The sequence below is a fragment of the Urocampus carinirostris genome, chromosome 8 (genome assembly GCF_059441175.1).
Source record: "Urocampus carinirostris isolate Australia breed hairy pipefish chromosome 8, RoL_Ucar_1.0, whole genome shotgun sequence".
Taxonomy (NCBI): domain Eukaryota; kingdom Metazoa; phylum Chordata; class Actinopteri; order Syngnathiformes; family Syngnathidae; genus Urocampus; species Urocampus carinirostris.
The window spans coordinates 33922910-33930273 of NC_142356.1; positions in this window are offsets into that span (position 1 = coordinate 33922910).

Here is a 7364-nt window from a genome sequence, read left to right on the forward strand (position 1 = left end):
TGAAATTCAAACCTTTTATTAGAACGATCAAACAGCACATCTGGTAAGCATCAAAGAGGCAGTGATAAGGCTGCTACAGCTCCACAAACCTTCCTTCCAACACAAACCTTCCTTCCAACTCCACATTTCACCGAAGAGCAGACAAGTCCGTCTCCATTATTTTGCATTGATTTTTAATTATATATTTATATTTTTGGGGACCGAAATGTACCACAATTGCAGTATCGTCTAACAGGTCAACAATGAGAAAACAATCGAAACAACCTACAACCAGCTGAAAAATTGTTGAGCATGTCACAATACAAGAGCTGCGTTGCCCCAAGTCAACTCACAATGTACGGCATTTCCCTGCGACATGTTGATCAGGCCAAAGCACAGACACACACACACACACACACAAGTTTATAAATACCCCCCACAAAAAAAAAGAGCAATGAAAAAAGAGCTATGATGAATGGTCTCTTATGCACTGAGCTCGAAAAAGAAAGAAAAGAAAACCAATGTATTGCATTTCCCTGCTACAGGTTGGTCAGGCCAATATCATGTTATTTTCATGTACTATGTCCTGGGCTTAAGTTGAGCTAAATATGAAGCTGATGCATTCTTTGAAGAATACAAATTTGAATTTAAAACCATCTCACAAGGCTTAAATGCAAAGCTGATGTTCTTTGACAAAGGATTTTGAAAATTTATTCCGAACGCTGCACCTGAATTTCATGAATACCATTGCTTTCTCCACAGGGATAAATGGTTTTAATATTCTGAAACACTTTTGCTCAATTTTCAGGTCAACAAGCCTTTGTGCATTTTTATCTATTTTTTTTCCTACCACAGCAATTATTATTTTCGTGGACTAAAATTTATCCTCTGGTGAGGCTAAATGGTGCAGAAAAGGGATGGACAGATACAATCTATGGGCACAAAAAGAAGGCAAAATAAAAATGCTATTTTGTTTAAATTAGAGCTTATATTTTTAAACCATGCATCCTAGGTTGATTTGGATTTTGGTGAGTACTTCCACTTTATGAGCCTCTATACCAGGGGTCGGGAACCTTTTTGACTCAAAGAGCCATAAAAGCAAAAAACATTATTTTTATTTTAGGAAAGAGCCACACCATATATTATGAGACAAATTTACTAAATTGCTAAACCCGGGCCCCAGACAAAAGCTTAGTCTTCAGCACATTTATTTTTGATGATTTGATAAAAATTATGAAAAGAGAATAATGCCAGAGCCCCTGTCCCAAATTCAACAAACAGACCACTTTAAACTTGTCTCTTTCTTGCAATTACTCAAGATCGGTTAAACTCCTTTTGACCCTTTTTTTCATACATATTGGTTTCAAAACCAGATGCAAGCATTTATTTTGTAAAAACGTCACAACATTCTGAGAATATGGAGCCTTGTGTGCTTACCTTTGGCGAGAGATGGGAGGGAATGCTTGTACTTTTTGCATAGCTCCACCCATCCCTCCCACTCACCCAATCAAATGACTAAGTTCTCTTCCGGTGTTTTGGCGTATTTACAGTTCTGTGGATTCATCATAAAGTATCTGAACACTGAACACAGATTATATAGTGAACTTTTAAATAAAGGATTCTTTAGCGTTGTACAGCCAAAACGAATTTTTTTTCCCCCCCTTTTTTTGTGTGACACCTTGACTGTAAATTGTAGTGAAAAACGTGCCCTATATATACTGCGAAGTGTTTCCTCTATATTTAGCTTTGGTTTGGCTTTACGTGTGCCTGAATAGGATAAACAATTTCGGTTTTGAACAAGATGGAGAAATTTTGCATGCAATCAAATTGGTCTCTGAGCCATAGGTACTCATAGAAAGAGCCATATATAGGTTCCCGACCCCTGCTCTATACGGAATCTAAAGGCACTCTAGCTTGCAAGATATCAGATAAGAATTAGTATTGTCTTTTTTGTCATTATTAAAACATTTAGTGAGCATCGTTTACAATCAGATTAGTCATGTCGTTCCAGGATAAACATGCAATTAAGACTTAAAAGAGAGAAATAAGATAAAAAGAATATCAGTATGTATTGGAAACATATTTACTAAGTAGTGCGTGGGGACTGGCATAAGTTGTAAGTGCATCGGAACAAAAGTGCAATGTAAAGTAGTGCTATAACATTTCGCAGCAACACAATTTCCAAATAAGTCAGTAAATAAGATTTAAATACCCATGTTTTAAATTAATTAGAAAAAATACAAAAAATATGTCTGGAAATGTTTGGACCATGACCAACCCAAATGCCCCAAACACCCAAATAAGTTAAGTCAAGTCAAGTCAAGTCATTTTTATTTGTATAGCCCTAAATCACGAAGAGTCTCAAAGGGCTTCACAGATTATTACACTATATTACACAGACTATTTTTCAGCCGATGAGAAGAGTAGGTTATTCATATGCTATGGAGTAGAAGTGAGTTTTAAGCTTAGATTTAAACATTTCCACTGAGGTTGCAGATCGGATCTCAGGGGGAAGAGCATTCCACAGCACCGGTGCCCGGATGGAGAACGCTCTCGAACCAGCAGAACACTTCTTTGCTCTTGGGATCACCAGAAGACCGGCACTCTCAGATCGTAGGCTTCGGACCGGGACATAGGGGCAAATCAGATATGAAAGATAAGAGGGAGCAAGTCCATGTATGATTTTGTATAATACTAAGAGAACCTTGAAATCACATCTAAGGCTAACTGGGAGCCAATGCAGGTTAGCCAAAATCGGTGTCATGTGATCGTACTTTTTTGTCCTAGTTAAAAGCCTCGCTGCGGCATTTTGTACCAGCTGAAGAGACTTGATTCTAGACTTCGGGAGACCAGAGAGTAGTGCATTACAGTAATCGAGAAGAGCAAGTTAAGCACCTCAGCATCCAATTTGGTCATGCTTTCGTCGGGACACAAGAAAGCGGCCATGTCACTCGGGTCACAACACACACTTCTGTTCAACAGCAGGACTCGACAACTTTCACTGGTTTACCCCTGTCGCATCATGCAGGCGCCCTGCCCATCCCTTAGAACACGTCTAAACATCCCACTATCCTTCTACAACACCTCTCCTCTCATTCCTATCACCAACAAGAGCTCTAACTTCCACTATATGTAGACCTCTTTCCTGCACTCATAACACCATCCATCCACGTCAATCGCGGCCTTCGACTACTTCTCCTTCCATTTACTTCTGCTCTTCCATTTACTTCTGCTCTGTAGATCCAATACAGATTTAATATATTTTTGATATTATACTGACACAACTAAAATTATATCTAAATAGACATTATATCCTCGCTTTGAAACCAAAACTAAGAACCAAAACAAAATTTTGTGCTTGACTACAAAACTGACAAGCATATTGTGTGTGTTTGTGTGAGAAGAAGTCATAGTGAAATATTTCACCTATAGCTTCCTCTTCCATATGCTGTACGCTCTGACTTAATTAGAAGAAAGCAAGAGCCAATCTCCCGCTCGAACACAAAATGACTTGTTTACGAGTCAGCCAATCCCTTATTGAATTGCTTAAACAAACGACCTTAGAGAACTGCTGCTGTGTATTGTTCAGGCTCTTGGACTATTAAACGTGCATGAATTTCAAGCTTGTACATTACATACAGGCAAAACTTAGCATAACGGGACAGTGTGTATTTTTAAATGCCTCCTAGGGGTTAAAAAATGTAATAAATAATAAATAAATGAAATAATTATATAAAATGTGTGGACTTGCCCCATCATTATATTTCAGATTTAATTTCCCCCGTTGCTCAGAAAATGCTGGTCTGCAAGTGATCCCAAGAGCCAAGAAGAGATCCACAGGTTTAAGAGTGTTCTCCATTCGGGCCCCGGGTGCAGTGGAATGCTCTGCCCTCTGAGATTCGATCTGCAAATTCAGTGGAACTGTTTGAATTTAGGCTTTAAACTTATATACTCTATTGCTTATGAATGAGCACAGTTCTGAGCTCATGAGATCGAACCTTACTGTGTGGAGTTTGAATGTTCTCCCCGTGCTTGGGTGGGTTTCCCCAGGGCACTCCGGTTTCCTCCCACATTCCAAAAACATGCCTGTCAGGTTAATTGGTCGGTCCAAATTGTCCCCAGGTGTGAATAAGCGAGTGAGTTGTCTGTCTCTGTGTGCCCTACGACTGTCTGGCAACCAGTATGGGTGTCCCCTGCCCACTGCCCAAAGATAGCTGGGATGGGCTACAGCACCCCTGCGACCCTACTGAGGATAACCGGTGCAGATAATGGATGGATGGATGGATGGATGCTTATGAATGACCTATGTTTCATGTTGACGATGTATGTGTATTGCAACATCTATTGCAGCTTGGTCATCCTGGAAGGGGGATTACCTCATACTCCCTTTTTAAGGTTTCTTAATTGTCCTCATGCTGAGGTTTTTAAGTTTTTCCTTGCCCTCATGTAGGTTTAAGATCAGGGGATGTTTTAATAATAGTCTGTAGCTTGCAATAGTCTGTAGCCTGTTCAGCCCTTTGAGACCTCTTGTGATTAAGGGCTATACAAATAAATGTAACTTGAATTGACTTGAAAGTTGATCGATCAAAAAAGCATTTATATACACCATGCAACGTCCGGCAAAACTAACATAATAATAATATAATAATAATTTCCTTGTATTGTCATTCTGTGTAACAATGTACACAGAACGAAATGTCGATTGCACCTGACCCGTTGTAGCGAGCCGATGCAGCCGCAGCCAACAGAGGGCGCCGCCGACCACTTTTTAAGTCTTAGGAATGACTCGGCCGGGGCGCGAACCACCGACCTCCCAGTCTCAAAGCGGGCGCCTTACCATCTAGGCTACTGAACATAAAAGGCGACAGAAACAAAAGAAAAATAAATCCAAACAGCTTGACAACATCAATCACATTACTGTGCATGTTGAGAGATTTGTCAACTGTGGTTTTAATGTTTAAAATTAACTTTTTTTCGGAGCACCAAGAAATCGTATCTTACTGTTGACAGCTCGCTGTTAGACTGCCAATCAACCCCGCCTTCCGGTCACATGTCAAAAGCCAAACCAAACCTTAACCCATACCAGGAGATGGCACTGTTGGACTCATCATTGCAGGACACTTAATGAGTGTTCAATGAGATCTCGTCTGGGAGGACAGTGTCTGGAGGGCCCATACCCAAAAGGATCATGTTTCCAGAGCATCTTGGTGGGCTTTCCGCGTTGACAATTGCAGTATGATCAACATCTTTTTCGGGGATGTACAGACTTCCTTGACTAGATGTATCAACTGTGAGAGAGTCAGACAGGGCATCAGATCTGTAAAATGTTCTACTTTGACTAGAGGTGGCATGACGATCCTGCACCTGGATAGACTGCGTGCATGGGAAGACAATATGTCGATTTTACAGACTGTAACGTACAGTAAGACTTTCCGTTGGATCAATGGAAAAGCAATGGAAAATCTTAACGCCTCCGAAGCATACCAGTATCTCCACAGAGTCGGATGTATGCTGGTACTCAAACATCTTGGCTTTGTTTATGTGAAAGTTGACGTCGACCCTAGCCATTGTTTGAACGATTCTCAGCATAGTGCCTGGGTTTGCTCATCAAAGATGGAGATGTGCAGACGATCATGCAGTCAGGCGGCTGCAATAATGTGGAAGGTAAGCACACGTTTAGTATTGCGTGTAAAAACGTAATAGTAGTTGAAAACTGCAGATAAGTGTTCAGGCTAGGAGTCTGCAGTAATAACAAATAGTCATTCTAGTCTTAATTGCATAGAAATGTCTTGAAATAGTCAAGTCAAGTCATGTTTATTTGTATAGCCCTTAATCACAAAGAGTCTTAAAGGGCTGCACAGATCAAAGACTATTGCAAACTAAAGATCATTATGACACCATCCCCTCATCTAAAACCTACATGAGGGCAAATGATACACATATTATCAACCTAAAATATAGGTTATTCATATGCTATAGAGTAGAAGTGTGTTTTAAGCTTAGATTTAAACATTTCCACTGAACACAAAATAATATACTGTGATATATCTTCGATTGCAGATAATACAAATTTTAATTTCAAATTGCATTTCTGTAATCTATTAAGCTGTAAGTGAACAAGCTGTTTGTGACGCAGGGGTTCTCGATCACGGGAACTGATGTGTTCTTAATATTTTTTTTCTGGTGGAAAATGATGTGAGGCCGGGGAAAACAGGATTTGCTTGCATGGACAGACTGAATAAGTGGAATGCTGGTTCTGGAAGAAATACAGGTCAAAGGTAGATAAAAGAAAATCTACCAGCCATCAATTTCATCGTCATACTCAGCATCTTCTGCCACTCCACATCCAAGATAGGAAGCCAGACTCTTTGGGACTCATGAAGAGTGGAGAAAGTATTACTAGCTTCACCAATGGCAGGACTTTTTACATGCTAGCCTGCTGCAGCTCAGTCTTAATGCGGATCTTTCTCCCTCCACCATGATACCACCATCTTCACCCCTCCATCAACCCTCCCACAATGACCACCTCACACCACTGCCGTGTGCAAACTGCTGAACATTCAATGTGTTCTTGCAATAAAATGTTATTTTGCAAGTAAGGTGCCCATGTGATAATAAAAAAAATGTTTGTGATATTGAGGTATCCCAAATTAGAAAAGGCCCTGAAGTGAAAATTCAGATTGAAATGCACAAAAAGCTAGTTGGTCAGAAGTTTTCTTGAAATTTTCAACTGTTGTTTACAAAACAATGCCAAAAGCTAGAAACATACTCTTTGCCTAATATAAGATGAGGTTTGAAGCTTTTTTTATATATGTCCTATTCCTTTATTGCAGCAGATCTCAATTTTCTGTAGGCCTTTAAGAATTGGTCAAAATGGCAAAAATGGGTATAAATGAGAGAAAGTTCCGGCATTGAATGAGTTTAGTGTTTCAAAAAGTTCAATTTTGTCATGATTGAAAACCTCTTCCTCTGCCTTTCGTTCCCAGCCACAGGCGTGTTTTTCGACATAATGATGGCTTTGAGTGAAAATTCTAATTGACAGATGAGAAAGTACTGCCGAACAGGTAAACACATTCAGAAAAGGGGCAGGGCTATTGTTTAACCAATCATAATGCAAACAAATGCACACTAAAAATCCGCGAGGTATTGAAACAATGGTAAGTAAACTGCGATAAACAAAGGGATTATTGCATTGACCTTTCATGACATGATTGTAATGCACCGGTAGAAAATGCATACTTGCATGTGTGTGTATGCAAGTTCTTTTAATTATTTTATCTGGAGGAGACAAAGACCATATGTCACTCCCTCTTTGTCTCTTTCTCTTTAATTTCTCTCTCTCTCTCTCTCTCTCTCTCTCTCTCTCTCTCTCTCTCTCTCTCTCT